The following is a 19,099-nucleotide window of genomic DNA, read 5'->3' as shown; positions in this document are numbered from 1 at the left end:
AAACGATAGAGGCCTGAAAATAGTAGCATCATATAATCAAAGTGCTTGAAAGAAAAATATTCAGTCAAAGCGATCTTTCAAAAAGGAGAGAGAATTAAGATACTTCTAATTTCTTAATAGAGATAATTTGTTGTTTTTTTATCTGCCTTACAAGAAATAATAAAGGGAGTCCTCCAATATGAAATGAAAGGACACTATACAGTAACTCACATCTACATGAAAAAGTACCAATAAAAATAACTACACAGATAATACAAAGATAAATATAAAAACAGTATTAAAGTATTTTTTGCTTTTTACCCAATATTATTAAAATACATTTTAATAAAAACAATCATTATAAATCTAAGTTGGGCACACAATGTACAAAAACACACTTGTGAAAATAGCAGTATAAAGGAGGTGGGAAAATGAAGTTTTATAGGAGCAGTGCTTTTATGTATTATTCATATTAAGTTCTTAATAATCAGGACTATTATTATAAATCAAGTGGTGAGTGATAAATAAAGTGGCTAATGATAATTCTCAGGACCACCACTAAGAAAATAATGTTTAAAAAATATAGTAGAAGAACTGACAAGACAATTAAAATTATATACTGGAAAGTATCTATTAACACCAAAAAAAAAAAGCAATAATAAAAGAATTGAGAGGGGCCCTTGGGTAGCTCAGTCAGTTAAGTATCTGACATAAGCTCAAGTCATGATCTCACAGTTTGTGGGTTTGAGCCCCATGTCAGGTCTGACTGCTCAGAGCCTGGAGCCTGCTTCAGATTGTGTCTCCTCTCTTTGTTTCTCCCCCACTCATACTCTGTCTCTCTCTTGAAAATAAATAAACATTTAAAAAATTCTTATAAAAATTTTAAAAATAAAAGAATTGAGAAATAAAATATATAGCACATATAGAAAACAAATAACAAAGTTGCAGGCACACTATACATTAAATATAAATAGACTAAACTATCCAGTTAAAAGGCAGAGATTGGCAGAATGGAAAAAGAATACAACATGATTCAATTATATGCTGAATATGATGAAAACACTTGAGACTCAAAGACAGAAAAATATTAAAAATATAATGATGGAAAAAGATAACCCATGCCAATGATACTAAAAAGAGAGTTTGTTTATGCTACTTTCAGTCAAAATAGACTTTAAGACAAAAGTTATTAGTAAAGATAAGATTTTATAGTGATAAAATGTTCTGTGACCAGTTATAAACATATATATGCATTTAACAACAAATCCCCAAAATACATGCAGCAAAACTGTTATAAATGAAACAAGGAATAGAGAATTCACAAATAATAGTTGGAAACCTCAGTATCCCATTTTCAATGATAGGTAGATCACGTAGACATAAGATTTTAAAATAAATAGAATACTTAAATAACACTATAAGCCAGCTACACTTACCAGTTACATATACAGTCTTTTCAATAGCAAAATAAACATGTTCATAGCAGCATTATTCTTATTGGCCAAAATATGGAAATAAATGGAATGTCCATTAACTGATACATGGATAAACAAAATGTGCTATATATAAGAAAGGAATATTATTTAGTCATAAAAAGGAATGTACTGATACATATAGCAACATGGATAATACAGTATAACACATAGAAATGATTAGAAAACCAGAGTGCTTAAGTACTAACTCTATAGTCTTAATCATGTTATTTAATGTCTCAACATCAGATCCTCTGTAAACATCTCTATTCTCAAGTTTTATATATGGGTCAAATCAGGTAATATATGTGAAAGTATTTTGTAATGGAATTCCAAGGCTTTTTTCAATATTATTAAGTCGTACATAGAGTTTTATTGGTAAATCAGCATTCATGTCACCTTCAGTGACCGGTCTAGTTTATTACAGGTCTCTCTCCCTTTGAGATTTATAAATAAAATACAAAATGAGATTTCAGCTTTTTAAGATTCTTTTAATATAACAAAAAATAAACTACCATTCTATTTTTGTTCATGGATATGAATACTCAGTTTTGCATCAGATTGACCCTTTATGTTTACTGATTTTGAGGAAGGACTATTGCTACTTTGATCTTATTGTTGTAAATTAGAAATAGTTGATCTATGTAAGGAATCATTTTGTGAAACACTTCTAAATTTTATAACTGGTGATGTAAATAAATTCATATAATTCTGGCTTAAATCAGAGAGAAAAAATCATTAAGAAAAATCATAATGAGAATAGGTTAAATGATAAAAAGTGAGGCAGGGCAAACAAAATAGTTTTGAATTAAAATAAGCTAAATTCTCAGTTGTTTTAATTCATTGTTCTCTGTTTAAGGAAAGAAAAGAGAAGAGGAGAAATAATAAGGAAAGAGAAAAAATTTTTAGTTGACCTACAGAAATTGTTAGACTAGGGGAAGATTAAGAACATAGCTATAGGACCTCAACATGCTCAAAGATGTCTGAAAAACAGGTTCCTGTGGCCACAAAATACCCAGGTTCAGTATTTTCTTATTTGGAACTGCTGCCAATTCTCTTGCAGTCCAGAATTCAGCCAATGCCATTGATTGCCTGGTTCCTACTACGGCTTTGACTACAGGGGAACCCAAATATACTCCACATGTCTTGGCTCTTGCCCTATAAGAACCCTAGGAACGCCTAGAAGCTGTGCCAAATAATTGATAGAGTGGTCAGGGACACTACTGAGACGCTCACAGCAAAGTGATTAAAGGTCAAGGTTGGGAGTCTGATCTGGTTCAAATTCCTATTTTCCTTGCTGTTTGTAGCTTGTGACCTTGGGCAATTTACTTAATCTAAGTCTCAAATTTTTCACCTGTAAAACATGGATAGGATCTACATTGTAGGATTTTTATAAGGGTTACATGATAATACACACAAACTGCTTAGTGAAAATCTCTGCTAATGATAAACGCTCAAAGATTGTTAGTAACTTTTATTGCCATTCTAATAAAAAAAGGGGGGGCTATACAAAATAGAGAAAATAGGCAATGGGGGCTTTCTTATTAATTATGGCAGATTCACTAATTTTTTAAAACTGCTTTCAGTATTTCCAAAATAAAAATAAACAGAATTATGAAAATATGACTATTTTCATTACATTAGTTGATGCTCTTTGAAAGGCTTGCAAACTGTTTTCAAGTTTTTAAAGCTCTTGATCTCTCAATAAAGTATTTCTGGTGTTAATTTCTGGAAGTTGCTTTTAGGTGCTTTCAGGTAGACTTCTAGCTGAGTCTTGAATTTACTGTCCTGGGGCTATATCAGTTGAGTCAGGCCCATAATGAAATTCTCTCTGCAGTTTTTAAAAATGCAAATTGCATACAAACTGCTTGAGTTTGCTAGTATTAATACATCCCTGAAGTCACCAAACACACACACATGCCTCAAGCTGTCAAAAGTTAATACTGGAATTTGGAGGAAAATTGAGTAAGACATTTTGCAATGAAACGAATGTAAAGGGTCAGTATGTGAGTATACTACTCTGTTTGACTCCTATTTATAAACCAGTCAGCTAGGATTAGGGGTGTCTCCAAATATATACAGAAGCTGGAAAAGGACTGAGAATGTTTCTCAGTGGGGTGTAACTACCTCCTCTGTGCTCCTTGAAGCTAAGGAAGAAAATTTTCAACTGATCTACTGTAATCGTTAGATTACAGGAAGATTAAATATGTAGATATTTGGGGCACGTGGGCGGCTCAGTCAGTTAAGTGTCTGACTTCGCTCAGGTCATGATCTCAGGGTTTGGTTCGTGAGTTTGATCACCGCATGGGGCTCTGTGCTGGCAGCTCAGAGCCTGGAGCCTGCTTCAGATTCTGCGTCTCCATTTTTCTCTGCTCCTACCCAACTCCCGCTCGCTCTCTCGCTCTCTCGCTCTCTCTCAAAAATAAACAAACATTAAAAAAATTTTTTTAAAGGTGTAGTTATAGAAACTAACTCCAAAAGAAATCTGGAAAACAGACTTCTGTGGCAGAAGTCACAAAATATGCACTGATTCAGCAGTCATTAGGAAGCACTGCTGATTCTCCTGCACCCCATTACAGTGAGCGCCACTGTACACTAATGAGCTCAAGATCCCATGATTCAGTGATGCGCAAAAGTGTTGTCTTTGACCGGTAGCACAGCACCTGGGAGCTTCTGGGAAATGTAGGTTCTTGAGCCCCACCACCCTATACCCACAGAAAAACCCTCTAAGTGATTCTGATATACCCTCAAGTTTGATAACCACTGAAATAACATAGACTAATTATGTGGATTATGGAGGCATTATGGAGAATGACCAAGAAGATCTTCAGACCATTTTCCCAAGAACCCAGAAGCAAAATTTATAACAAAGGAACACGTTTTGCAGTGGAATTTTGTGGGAAAATTAGGTAAAACTGTAGTTCAAACTGAGACTCGACAAGGGCATGTGTGACCCTTTTAAGAGTAGTTTATTTGACTTCTTGCTGAAGGAAGTCACTAGTTAGGTTACTGATGCAATTTAATGTCTGTATTTGAGAAAACATAAATGCTGGAAGAATTCTTGCAAAGGCTCTGCCTTTCTAGAAAGAATAGAAAAGATTCTAGACAGAACAAAATCTGGGAAGGAAGCCAGAAAGTCAAGGAAATTCAAAGGTGGTGAATAGAAATTAAAACTGGCATCAAGAAGTAAAAAAGTAGAAGAATGTGATAAAAAGAGAAAAAGAAGAAAATAAATTTAGGACCATTTTAGCTAAATGGAAGTTATGGCCTCTTCTCAGACAGCATTAATTCAGAATTTCTGATATCATAGCTTGTACACAATAAAGAGGATTCAGATACACAATCAACAATAATAAATCTTTTGAATACAAGTATAAGACATAGAATGCTAAAAGGAATGAAACTAGCAAGATACTGTAGGAAATTTGGGATGCTACCTTCTGAATGTAACCAGAGACACATGGAAAGACTGCCAAAATTCAACCATTTTCTGCTTCTTTTGTTTATTAAGGATTTCATAATTCAAGCACAATAAATATGAACTATATTCCTATTGATCTGGAAGTTCTTGGTAGGCAAGAGACTATATGAGAATTTTCTCTCTTTTTTTTAAATTGAAGACTTAGAAAAGAATTTGACAGAAGGTGTAAAGAGAAAACTAAAAACTTGTCAACAAGTTCTTCTTTTTTCATTCTAATATAAGAAAATCAGATGGTCAGTGATATTGTCATTAAGGCTGAATATAACCTCTTCACTTAGTGCATCACAATTTGGTCCAGTGGATTCCAAATAGAAAAAGAAGGAAAATTTTCAAATAAACAAAGTCAAACAAACGAACAACCCCAAAACCTTCTGTAATGAAAAATAGATGTGATTATAGAGGAAAAAAAAGAATAATAGTGATAGTGATTAAAAATCCTTAAAAGAAATAATAAAGAGGAAAAAATAAAGCTTTGCGTGTTTTAATCTATAATGAATTTTTATGTAAAGAAGAAACTCTGGTTCCACAAAAATCACCAGGACCTGGTGATGGGATACATGACTGCCAGGAAAACTGAAATGTATGCCTCTTTAAAGGAAAGTTGCATAGTGGGATAGAGAACTATGTGCCAAAGAGATACATGTATAAAATCTCACAAAGCTAGCAGTATAAGGGAGATTGAGAGCAGGTGGATTAGGTGAAGGGAAGGAGACATGGTATCATTATGGTGACACATTCAGGACAGTCTAGTCAGACAGAGAGTATGATGGTTACTTGCCTAATAAAGAGGGCAAAGCTGGAGCAGAAGTTATTAGTTGTTGGGTACTTCAATTATCTGGACATCTGCTAGGTGCTTCATTCAGCTAAGGTCATAACAGCTGATAAAATATTGCTAAAAATGTCACTTCGTAGAAGACCAAATTACATAATTTTAAGTGCAGAAAAGGTTTTCATGAAAGTTCAATTCCCTCCTGTCAAATTTAAATCCAGGAAAACCAAGGCCTGGAGAGGTTGCAGAGTTAATTATATATGAGATATGAAAAGCAATATAAAAATAAAATATACACTCCTTATCATTAATTCACTCTTTAAATATTTGTGGAATTCCTTCTATATGCCAGACACTATTCTAGTCACTTGGGATATATTAATGAAGAAATAGACAAAAATCTCTGCATTAAATTATCTATATTCCTAAATTCTAGATAGAGAAAATAGATGGTAAAAAACATAAAAAGTAGGCAGACTATCTAATAAAGCACTGTATAATATGGTAGCCACTGGTTACCTATAGCTATTTAAATTTAAATTCAAATTCACTAAAAGAAAAAATAAGTTCCTTAGTCACACTAGTCATGGTTTAATTGTTCAATAGCCACATATGTCTAGTGACTATCACCTTAAACAGAGCAAAACTAATATGACAAAGGTAATAAATGGAATAGAAACATTGTATTAGTATGTTAGTTATCTCTTGCTATATTACAAATCACATCAAAACCTAAAAGCTTAAAATGACCAACATTATTCTCTCACACAGTTTCAGAAAGTCAGAAATCTGGAAGCAGCTTTCTTGCAGTTTGTCAGCCAGGGCTGTAGTTCATTGAATTTCACTCACATGGCTGTGGAAAGTTTTCATCACTTCACCACATGAACCTCTCCACTGGGCTGCTCAAGTAACAGAGCATCTGGCATCACTCAGAGCAAATGATCTAGGAGAGAGTGGGGGTGGAGGTGAGAGAGAGAGAGAGAGAGAGAGAGAGAGAACCCAAGACAGAAGCCACAATCTTTCAATAACTTAACCTGAGCAGTGACATCCCTCATTTGTGCCACATTCTATTCAATAGAAGAGTCACTAAGTCCAGCCACACTCAAGGAAGGGGAGCCCAGTTCTCTGTCTTGAGGAGAATTATACCATTAATTATTCTAATCCATGAGCATATCTTTTCATTTTTTGTGTGTCATCTTCAATTTCTTTATTCAATGTCTTATAGATTCCAGAGTATAGGTCTTTCATCTCTGTGGTTATTCCTAGGTATTTAATGTATTCTTAGGCATTCTATTCTTTTTGGTGCAGTTGTAAAGGGGATTATTGTCTTAGTTTCTCTTCTTGCTACTTAGTTGGTAGTGTATAGGAATGCAACAGATTTCTATATATTAATTTTGTATCGTGCAACTTTACTAAATTCATTTATTAGTTCTAATAGTTTTTTCATGGAATCCTTAGGATTTTTCGTATATAGTTTCATATCTCCAAATAGTGATGGTTTAGCTTCTTTCTTACAAACTTGGATGCCATTTATTCCTGTTTCTTATATGATTACTGAAGCTAAGACTTCCAATATTATGTTGAGTAAAAATTGTGAGAGTGGACATCCTTGTCTTGTTCCTGATATTCCAGAAAAAGCTGTCAGTTTTTCACCAATGAATATGGAGTTAGCTATAGATTTTTCATATTTGGCCTTTACTATGTTCCCTCTAAACTCATTTTGTTGAGAGATTTTATCATAAACAGATGTTGAAATTTGTCAAATGCTTTTTCTGCATCTAATGAGATTATTGTATGACTTTTATCCTTTGTTGTATTGATGTGGTGTATCATGTTGATATACGAATATTGAACCATCCGTGCATCCCAACAAAAAATACCATTTGATCATGGTAAATACTCTTTTAAATGCATTATTGAGTGTGATTATCTAATATTTTATTGGGGATTTTTGTATCTATGTTCATCTGGGATATTGGTCTGTAGTTTTCTTTCTGGGGGGATGCCTTTGGCCTTGGTATCAAGGAAATGCTGCCCTTAGGAGGAAAAAATTGGTCAGAGAGATGTCTTTGCATGCTGTTTTTGAGTTTAAATATTAAAAATAATTTTGACCTAAAATAGAGGTATACTTTTTCTTTGTTCGGAGGAGGCCTTTTTTTGGTTCCCTATGATTTCATACATGTATGTAAGGCAAGTACACAACCAATAGTTTTGGAGAGGCCATAAATGTAATAAAGAAAAATAAATCAAATAGTTTCAGCCCGAGATATTAAATGTGTCATTCAGTCTTGTGAATTAGATATATTTACAGATAGATATCCCAGCTGATTTAGGGACATCAATATATTTTTTTCCAAACATGGGTTTAGATTGCTCTTTACCTGAAAGTTATCTCAGGAGATAACATTTTCTTAATGAAGCACTTGCTCAGAGGAGACAGAAGGGAGCAAAGAAGAATAGTAAGAGGTGTATGACAGCTCATCTTCCCTTCCCTTTATTCTGGAGCAAGGCCTGGGAAGAAGAAAGAGTCTTGATGCTGCAAAATCTGAATTCGAAGTCAAATCAACCAGACTCAGAAAATTTCCTTATATAAATATATGTCTTAAGATAAGAGGCCTGGGTATATTTTTGTATAGAAGTAGGATTGTCCAAGAAAGGAATGAATGTCCCCGTTGTCATTTGTCCTTAAAAGAGACCAATCTGAAGGCATTGAATGAGGTAGACTTTGGACTTGTGGAGGAAATGTTTGCTTCTTTTTCTAAGGCCAGGGTACAGTTTAGCCCAAATTCCAAGTTTAGCCCATTACTCCTAAATACTTGGAGTAATCTTGGAAATGGCAGTGAATTGACCACTACCATTCAGAGAAGACAGAGCTGGTTTACAAAGAAGTTCCTGGCCCTGACACTTCTAAGAAAAGAAACTTCCAGTAGTAATCAAAAGTTGTTTTCATGCGTATATTCAATACGCCTAACTTTAAAGGTGCAGCAGGCATGACTGTTTAAAAGATTAACCAGTTCCCAATACATTTATTACAAATATTAACTGTTTGCCTACCATATTATATGGCAGGTATTGTTTCAGGTGCAAGAGGCACAGCAATGAATAAAATAGGCAAAGGCTCTGATGGTGAAGACAAAAAGTAATCAAGTAAGCAAATTAATATATAATATGATGGCTGATATCAATGTGTTATGACAAAAAGTTAAGTCGGTAAGTCAAAGATTAAACAAATGAAGGTACATTATGTTAGGTATGGTGGTGCTGTTAGTTGAGAAGAAATTTCAAAGTGACTCAGCAAACCATATGGATATCAGAACAAAAAATATTCCATGTAGCGTGAACAGCAACTGCAACGTTCTAAAGAAGGTATAAACAGGGCATGTTCATAGAATGTCAAGGAATCCCAGGTAAAGTGATTCATAGGGAAAAAAGGAGCAGAATCATAGTAGAAAGGCTGGAGAGGGAGCTGAGGGGCCAAATCACACAGGACCTGGTGGGTAAGAGTATGGACTTCAGAATTTACAGTGTGTGGAGGATGCCATGGGTGGGGGAAAGGGTGTTATGGAGAATGTTAACACGATCATATGTACATTGTAAAAGAATATTGAAGCTTATGTATGGAGAAGAGAATCTAAAAGGGGAAGCATGCAAGACACCAATTCTTCTGTAGATAATCACATCTGCAAAGTCTGTTTTGCATGTAAGGCAACATATTCATAGGTTCTGAAGATAAGCCTACTACAGAGACCTTAGCTAACTACATATTTAACAAAAGTCAATATTGCAATGCAGCAAAAAGATCATATTCATAGAAATTAAAATAATTCTGTTTTAAGGCCATAGACCTCTCACATAACCACATGCTCTTTCTTAGTGCACAGCAAAAGTTCCTTCATTTAATTTATTCTTTTTGTTTATTTCACTCCAACGAATTGGGCCCTCGTTTCTGGATGGAACTAGTCAAAACACAGATTGATAGTCCCAGAACCACTCCTTCAATGGACTCTGCCCATGTCCCTTGCTATGTAGGGTTGTCGGTCTCTCAGATCCTATGCTGTCAGGGACAAAACATGAAAGATTGAAGGATTGTCATTGTTCCTAAATTCTTAGAAGTCTTAGTTTAGTGGGATTAGCCATAAAATCCAATGAGTTTGGTCAGTTTTTCTTTTCCATTAAGTTCCTTGCATTCTACCAAAAAGAATGTTTACAATCTATAGTCTGTACCTGTAGCAATCTACCTTCTCTACCTGAATATGCAGTGGACACATACATTGCTGAAACCTTCATTCACTGGAATCAGGGGAGAGGGAGCTGTTTTGAGCCTGGGCTTGGCAGGCAGAAAGAATTTTGCCAAGCACACAGGACAAGGTTAAGGGGAAAGAAATCCAATAATGAAAGGTGGAATCACAAAAAAGTTTGAGGAATATTTAGGAAACAGCAAAAAGTTCACTTAGATGTGAACGTTATTCACATTTTCAATACTCTTGAGATAAAATTAGACAATATCACATGTGAATCTTAGCTAATAGGCTATGATTTTTGTCACTGTGGCTTCTTTGTAGTTATGGGCTTACTTATCTAAAACACAAAGATGCTAAAATTATTCTTTATGCAGAAAGAAGCATCATATCATTATTGCTGGAAAACTTACCTGCTGTGCTTATAATGCTCTTGTTGACTACCCCTGGGAAGTTCATTATGATAAATTGATTAAGTCTGTGAACTCGGTGGTGCATAAATGAAAACTGCTGCTGGATAGAGAGATTCCCTACTTTTTGGGGGTTTTCTTGGTCTTTTGTTTTTGTTTTTGTTTTTTTTTTTTGTTTTCTTTGCCTATGCACTGATAACCCATCCATTAAAGAGAAGCCCATGACTTGTACAAAGAAAGCGTATTTTTCTTACTGTCTCTTCTATCTGGTTTGAAGGTAAATCCTTCTTTCAAGTAACTTCTCTAAATTAAAAAGTAAATTAAAAGGTGTCTAATTGTAATTATATCTAGTAGATCATATTTCTCAAATGAGTCATTTAAAAGAGGGTTTTAATAGGTATCTGACTTATTAACATTGGTAATTGATAACCAACATTGTAATTAGTTATCTGTGATCCTTGTCACAGATTTAAAAGTATCTCTATCAGAAGTGGCAAACTGCAGCCCCATGGGTTTAACTATCGTTAAATCAATAAACAAAGAAGCTATTAGACTGAGGAGGCTCTAATGTCATGGTGACCTGTGTAAACAAACCGAAAACTAAGCCTCTGAATTCCTCAAAGGTATGAAATCAAAATGCTAAGCCCAACCAATCACAAGCAGCCAAGGAGACAGTTATAGCCAATCAGATTATTTTCTTTGTTTGTTTGTTTGTTTTTTGTTTTTTGCTTCAGCAATTTTTCTAGGTAAATTTTTCCCCTGGCTCCTGTCTCTGAAGCATTCCTAACAACTTCGAGTTTGGCATTGCCTAATGGAATCAATATTTGCTCAAGTAAATTGTTAAAAATTTTAATATGCCTCAGTTGATCTTTTAATACCATGCTGGCTGATATGTTTGATTTTACCAGTAAATGTTTTAAAGTGTTTGTATTTCACAAAATTGTAGATTATCTGTTTTCTACTGGATAATAAGATTCAGCAACACTGAGATGGAATTCCTGCATGGAGTCCCAGCCCTGACTATCTTCCTCCTGGCCCTCTCTACTCCTTTGTGCTTCTTCCCAACCTCTGTGGGCATTTGATTTTGTTATCTGATTACTTTGTCTGATGTTTACTTTGGAATTTAATGTTTAAAAATAATTTTAAAAACTTAAGTCAAATAAATGTCATATCCCTCATATTGTACAAGGAAAGAAGTACCAAGATAAATCCTTTCTAGAATTCTCAGACACTTATAAGGACTATTCCCACACTATTCCCTACCCAGTGCTTATCTTGAAGCTTCTTCTCAGACTTTCCACACAGTGGTAAGGAAATATAAGAGGCAAGGTCTCAAAGAGTGTATATTTATTTGCTAGTATATTATTAGTTATAAAGAGAAAACACATGTCATGTTTCACTCAATTTCATAACACCATGGGAAAGAGGAAAACATCCAATGAACACCAATAGTTTGTTGCTTTAAATCAAAAAGATAAAACAGAAAAAGAAAAAACAAACACAAAAAACCTCCAATCTTTTTCTGTTTCCTTTTAAAAAAAATTCCTTTCATGATTATAATGACATGACTCTGGGGTGGGAATTAAGTAGATCTTGATAGATCTTAATGTACCTCTTGGCATTTTAACATAAGTAATGTTTGCTGAACCTTCTTATATTATTTTCCTTAGTAAAGTGGGCCTGTTCGTATCTAAGCCATAGCCTTGCTATGAAGTTTCCAGGAAATGTATGCAAAAGCTGAGCACAGTGAAGGTGAATAATTGACACCATGTTATTATAATTTGAGCTAAATATCTGCACCTAACCTCTAACGTCTGTAGACAGAAACCGTTGCCAAGAACTTGATTTAGACACATTGCAGTGTGAAAGGAAGACGTCTGATCATTAACCCCAACCTCACATGAACCCGGCCATCTGCCTTCTCTATACCAGTGCTCATAAAGTGAGCACAGCTAGGAAAAACAAAAAGGAATCATGTAACGGGCAGATTTCACTATGTATTTTGATTGCTGAATTTAAATAGGTAACAAACACTATCTGGCTACCACTATCTGGTAATCCTACCATTGTTTTCCCTTCAATTTGTTCTGCAGAGATCAGTTCATTAACTTCTCCCTTGTCAATTCCCAACACCCTGGGTCCTCCTTGTTTACAGCTGATGGTCATGCCTTATGCCTCTCTGACAAAAGCCAATTAGTGTGCCAGAGGCGGCTCACATTCCCATCAATGAATCCACAGGGCACGTGTCCTTTCCACCCTCCTTCCTGCTCTAGAGTAGGACGTGTCGCATCTCCCATCGTGGGCTAATTCTCCATGCCACGTCCCCGTCCTGCGTTCTCAAGGATCTTTATCCTCAGATATTCTCTCCACATTCTCATTATTGCTCTCCCTTTCGTCAACGTACCACCTTTAAAGACACAAATACACATCTTTCATCTTAAACAACTTCACCCTTGACCCTGTATTTATTTCCTTTTAGCTACTGCCTCTATCGTCTCCTCTCATGCCATTCCACACCGTACACATGTTGTGTTCCCCTCTCACTATCTCAACCACTCTTCAGCCCATTCCCATCTGGATTCTACCCCTCCTGACTGAAATAGCTTTAGAGGCACCCAAAGACTTCTATTTGACTTAATTAAAAAGTTAATTTTATGGCCATTTCTCAAATTTAATATGTATATGCATCACCCCGGCATCTTTTCAAAATGCAGATTCAGCAGATGTGAAGTGGTACCCAAGATCCCGCCTTGCATATGAGGTGCTTGGTGATGTTACCGCGCTTCTGTTCTGTGGATCAGTCTTTAAGCAGATCTTGTGTTTGGGGATTTTTCATTGTTTTTACTTATTTTTTTTCTTGTTTCTTCCTCCTCAAAAAGTCTTCTTTCTTATGCTTTGCAGGTAGGATTCTTTTAATTTTTCAGGTCTCAGTTCAAAATTGACTTCCTCAAAAAGCCCTTACTAGACCACCCATCTAGTGTGAATGCTTGATATATTTTTTCTAAATATATCAAGAAATATATTAGATAGATAGTTAAATGATAGATACATACATACATACATACACACATACATACATGGAAAAGCATTCTGTTCTTTTACTGTAAAATTTCTGGGTTTTGTATTGTTTTTTTGTTGACTTCCTTACTACACTATAAATTATAGAGAATGGGAATCATGTTGTCATTATTCATCACTTTACTCCAATATAAAGCAAGACATATAGCAAGAGTTTAGAAACACTGAATTTCTACTAGATCATATTCTTTAAGTTCAATGTGGAGTTTGAAAGCCCTTAAGTTGTGTTTTTTAATCTTGGTGCTTTTTTCATGCAAACCCACTGTTATTCTAAGTTTCCTGCTCCTATCTTCAAATATTTCCCTCCAGTAACTTTCTCCAGTCTTACTTTGCACTTGTGATGTTCTAAAGCCAAACCATAACTAAGCCACAACTCTTCTTTGAAAATTTCCCAACTAAATCAGCCCAGTGGCTTCTTCTTGCCTGAGGATAATCACATGTTTCCATCACTCATGGAGATTTAATATATAATCCCTTGAACAGGTAACCTTTTTTTTCTGGTATGTATCATCACTTTCCTTAAGTGTGTAGTAATTTCCTAGAGTTCAAGGGCCCAATCATAATAATAGCATCAATTTACTAAATATCAACCATATACCACTGCCTTGCATAAATAATTTGTAACCTTCAGAATAATTCTTATAAATCTCATTGTGTCAATTATAAAAATAAGGAAATTTTGGTCCAAGATGTTACTTGCCCAGAGTCACCTGGCAAAAAGTGGATGACCATGAACAAAACCAATGTTCCTTCCACCATGATGCCTTTTCCTATCACCCCATGTCCTCTACTTAGCAGTCTCCAGCACCTAGCAAAACTGGCTCATATTACAAGTGTGTAATAACCATTAGCAAAAATCCTGGTCTATATCTTCTCTGGAGCATGAATCAGAAGGAGCTTAAAATAACTAGAGATTCCCATAACCTATTCTATTTTCCAGAGATATCTGCTAAATAGTATGTGACCTCAAGAACCCACTGATGTTATCTTTTGTGATCCTGCAATTTAGAGAGGGAAAAGGAATAACTCTCTTTTGGAAAAACATATATTGAAAGCACTCACAAGTTTTCTCATTTTGATAGAAGTTTTAGGAGAATATTTATTTTGATAAGACAGTAAAATCTTGGAGGAAGTTAGGAATAAATGCACCATAATCATTTTCTCCCTTAGAATTTTATAACTTTTGCCTTTGGGAATAAAAAAAAACCATTCTGATATTAGGGACATAATGAGAAAAAAGTATTCCACCTCGGATGAGCAGGGAATCAATTTAGTCCTCAGAATGGGAGTATGGAGATGGAAACAGGGCACACGGTGCTTCTTAATCCCTTCTGAGTGTTGTTGTAAGGCTTCATTCAGCAGGCCAGCTAAACCCTCGCACTTCTCAGCAAACTCTGCGATTAAGCACACAGTTGGGAAGTATGTTCTATCCAGCCATAAAAAAGAGAACAGTCCTGTCTTAAAAGTCTACTATTAAGCATACCCTAGAAGAGACATCGGGCCTACCTGCTAAAATCATAGTAGATTGAAAGTCAAAAAAATAAAAAAATAAATTTATGAAAACTTCAGAGTGGTAAATCGGTACCCAGGCAGGTCCCCAAGCCGAAGGCTGTCTTAACAACTAGAAGTAAAGAGACATCAATTCCTGGCAATAGGGCCTTCCTTCCCAGGGCGGCTCTAGGAAAACAAGGAGGGCCCTCGGGAGGGGTCATTTGGAAGGCTCCATGTTTTTCTCAGATACCATATTTGCTTCACAGGACCAATTTACCCTGACATAAATAACTCCATGGTTAATACTCAGGGGACTTCAGTTTGTATCTCTGTTTTGGTTTTGATGTATTTTTTCTCTCTTCCTGAAATTGCTCTGTCAATTTCCCCTGTCTAAAATGACTCATAAAATGAAGCTGGGTTATTTAGCTGTGATGACCACCAATATCTGGCCCCACGTAGTGAAGAGTAGACTCTCCCACAGCAGCCACTTTTATATGATAAGGAGACAGGACACTTATCTTGTAATTATTTCATGAAATAATAGTAGAAGACACACAAAAAGATAACAAGGAAAACTGAATGTGGTCAATGATTATTCTTTAGATTTGTCTCCCATGTGACAGTTTCAAAGAGTTTTTATGTAAACGATCTAAAGGTCTAGCTCAGTTTCCCCCCACCCCCCAAACCTCTGGCCAGATTTTTTTTAATTTTTTTAATTTATAATGTATTTATTTATTAAATTTTAAAGTTTATTATTTTGAAAGAAAGAGCACGAGCAGAGGAGGAGCAGACACACACAAATACACACACACCCACCCACACACACACACACACACACACACAGAATCCAAAGCAGGCTCCAGGCTCTGAGCTATCAGCATAGAACCTAACAAGGGGCTCAGACTCAGGGACTGTGTGATATCATGACCTGAGCTGAAGTTGGACACTTAACCTACTGATCCACCCAGGCACTCCTGGCTAGATTTCGAAAAAATTTCCTTTCCTTTCTTCTGCTCGGTATCCTTAGTTTGGGTGGAGGTGGAGGGTAAGTTTGTCAAAAAGCTAGTATCAGCACATAGAAACATAACAAGCAATAATCTAGATGTGGAATAGTTTATCCTTTACCAAATTTCCACTTATGGTACCAAAAGTAGCAATATCAGGAACCAATTCTGAACAAGTTGATGTTTATTTTAATAGGAAACTCTCACAATTTATTCATGCCATTAAGGGTCTGAAAGTTCTATCCCTGAGGTTTTATTGAAAATTACTGAAAGATTCTAGGATGGAGAAGAGGAGATAAGAGAAGAGGAGGTAGGAAAGAAATGTGGTTTGCTGAAGTAACTTTGTTGATCTTGCTATTGAAACTCCACTCACCATTCTTTTACCCTGATACCGTAACGTACATACCCCCATAGTCCCTCACCACTTCTTCCTGATGTACCTACCATCTTGAAAGATTCAGGGCTCACTTTTCTAATCCACACAGGTATGCTGTTTCTGATGAAGATATGACTAACCTTAAACTTTGCTTAGAGAAACAAAGCACAACTCTGTAAGATGCCAAGATGTTTGCCAGGCACTAGAGAGATAAATCAGGAAATAATGTTTTGTACACGAAGAATGTTCACTGGAATGACTCTGCAGCCTTGGTAAAGACAACACTACTTAACTTAGTTATAAAAATGGCCAATAAGAGGGTTCCATTTTCAATTTTATCTCTGTGTTATACATGAAGCACTTACCTCTAAATAAGACTCTCGTTCTATGGAAGCAGAAATAGTCATTCATTTTAGTTGTCTCTAAATTCCAAAATGAAAACAACTGTTCCATGGACCTATATGATTTGAATTACAAATGGTTGATGATGATTTAACATTAGGCTTTGGGGGGTGTCTGGGTGGCTCAGTTGGTTGAGCAGCTGGCTTTGGCTCAGGTCCTGGTCTCATGGTCCGTGGGTTCAAGCACCGCGTCAGGCTCTGTGCTGACAGCTAGCTCAGAGCCTGGAGCCTGTTTCAGATTCTGTGTCTCCCTCTCTCTCTGACCCTCCTCTGTTTGCACTGTCTCTCTCTGTCTCTCAAAAATAAATAAAAGATATAAAAAAATTTTAAAAAATTAGGCTTTGGGGATCTGACTTACTTTTGTTTTGATAAATATTGAGACTCCAGGTCTTAAATAATCAGTGTCTTCCATTTATGCTCAAAGTACCATTGAGTAAAGGCTTATACTAAACCTGCTTTTGAATACTTTAATAGATTTATAATCCTGAACTCTTTTTTTTTTGATAGGTGGTATTTCCTGTGCCATAGTTCAAATTGCCACTTTTTACCACATTATTAAATATCTAACAATTTGGATTTGAAAGGTGTTTAATTATATACAGCAAAATCTTGGATTGCGAGTAACATGTTCTGCATGTGGTTCACAAGATAAGCAAACGTTTCTAATATATTTTAATTTGATAAACAAATGATATCTTGCAATACGAGTAGTACTTGATGCCAAATGTTACATGCTCACAATTGAGCCAATGGTTCTTGAAATTTGCTTTGATATACAAGTGCTTTGGATTAGAAGCATGTTTCTGGAATGAGTTATGCTTACAAATCAAGGTTTTACTCTATTTTCAATTGTTTATCACAGTTTTTTTGAATATCATGACTAAAGAGTTTTGCCTTCATGGGAATTAAGAGAGAAGTATAACATTTCATAGCTCATCTTCAACATTATTTGAGAACATATTTTCATTAATGTTCAACGTATCTAAGAGACTGGAAAACTTAGAAAATATTGCAAAAATAATTCTTCTTTCTAGAGAGAAGCACATGAAACCCAAGCAGTTTGATTTTATAATGCCTCAGATGACTAGGTAATTGCTTACAAATGTTCGCCAGACATTTAAAATAAAGCTTTTCAGGAAAGCTTAAATTCTTTTACTGAGTGGCTTGATTATGAGATTTCATCCCTGAAGAGCTTGGGTCGGGAATATTACATGTGTCAGCGAAGCAAGAGAAAGTACTCATGCGCCACTAGTGGGGTCAGCCCTTTGCAGTATTCTGCATCTGTAAGAAGGTCGCATCACAGCTGGAGAGGCAGAACAGATGCAGTTTCCACAGGAATGACTAATGTCTTTAAAGGAGTACTGTGTCAACTGAAATTAGCAAGCAGTGGTCTTTGATATTTGATACTTCTTGTCATTGCAGGGTTTTTTAAAGTATTATAAAGGAAAAACTGTACAAACTTAGCAAGTAGAATGGATGATAGTGACACTTCCTATTCATTGGTTGATTTTTCCTTCTCCCTACTCCACTTGATCCAAACCACAGAATATGGAACAAATAAGACAATGAAGCCATTATCATCAATTATAATGTAGATGTCAATTGAAGTAATCTTATCTTTTAGAATTTGAATACAATTAGATTGAGTTCCTGACTCTGTATCCTGTTCTTTCAAAGATTTCTGTGAGTTTGGTGGGGAACTTACATATTTATAGTCATTTGTAGTTAAAAATTCCAAAAGCAGTGGAAATCTTGGATCAGTTTGTCATCCTCTTGGAGTCATTCACTTCTCTGTTGCCTGTGCCAGTCTAAAGGGGGAAATCCTCTCTGTTCCTTGATTTGTCCTCTAAAACACATTTACACATATTTGTGTGGTTAGCAGGTTTCAGTGGAAGTTTGGAACAACAAAGTAGAATGTATTATACAGTGAGGCAACAAATTTAAAATTTATCCATTCAACAAATATGTAATGAATACCTATTTTGTGCCAGCCACTGCTCTATGGTCTGGGAGTGCAGTATTAAATGAAACAAACATCTCTCCTCTTGTGGAACTTAAAACCTTGTGGGGAGATATAGACAATAAACAAATACATACATGTGTAATAAACCAAACTGTATATAGAAAAATGAAAATAAAGTGGGATGAGGAGGATGAGAGTGAGATGGGCTATAGAATTTTTTAATCAGGAGTCAGAGTAGACCTCTCTGGTTGTATTTGAGTTGAGCCTGTGCAAAATTCCTTGAGGCAGAAAATTGCTTGGCTTGTCCAAGGAGCCAACAGGAGGCCAATGAGGCTAGGGGAGAGTGTCTAAGAAGGAAAAAGTAGTAACACAGATATCAACTCATGCTAGGTCAGAGTTTGGGGTTGATGAACAATGAAATATTGTCCATGGACAGA

This window comes from Suricata suricatta, chromosome 1 (genome assembly GCF_006229205.1).
Source record: "Suricata suricatta isolate VVHF042 chromosome 1, meerkat_22Aug2017_6uvM2_HiC, whole genome shotgun sequence".
In the NCBI taxonomy this organism is placed as follows: Eukaryota; Metazoa; Chordata; class Mammalia; order Carnivora; family Herpestidae; genus Suricata; species Suricata suricatta.
Note: the sequence above shows the minus strand (reverse complement) of the source record.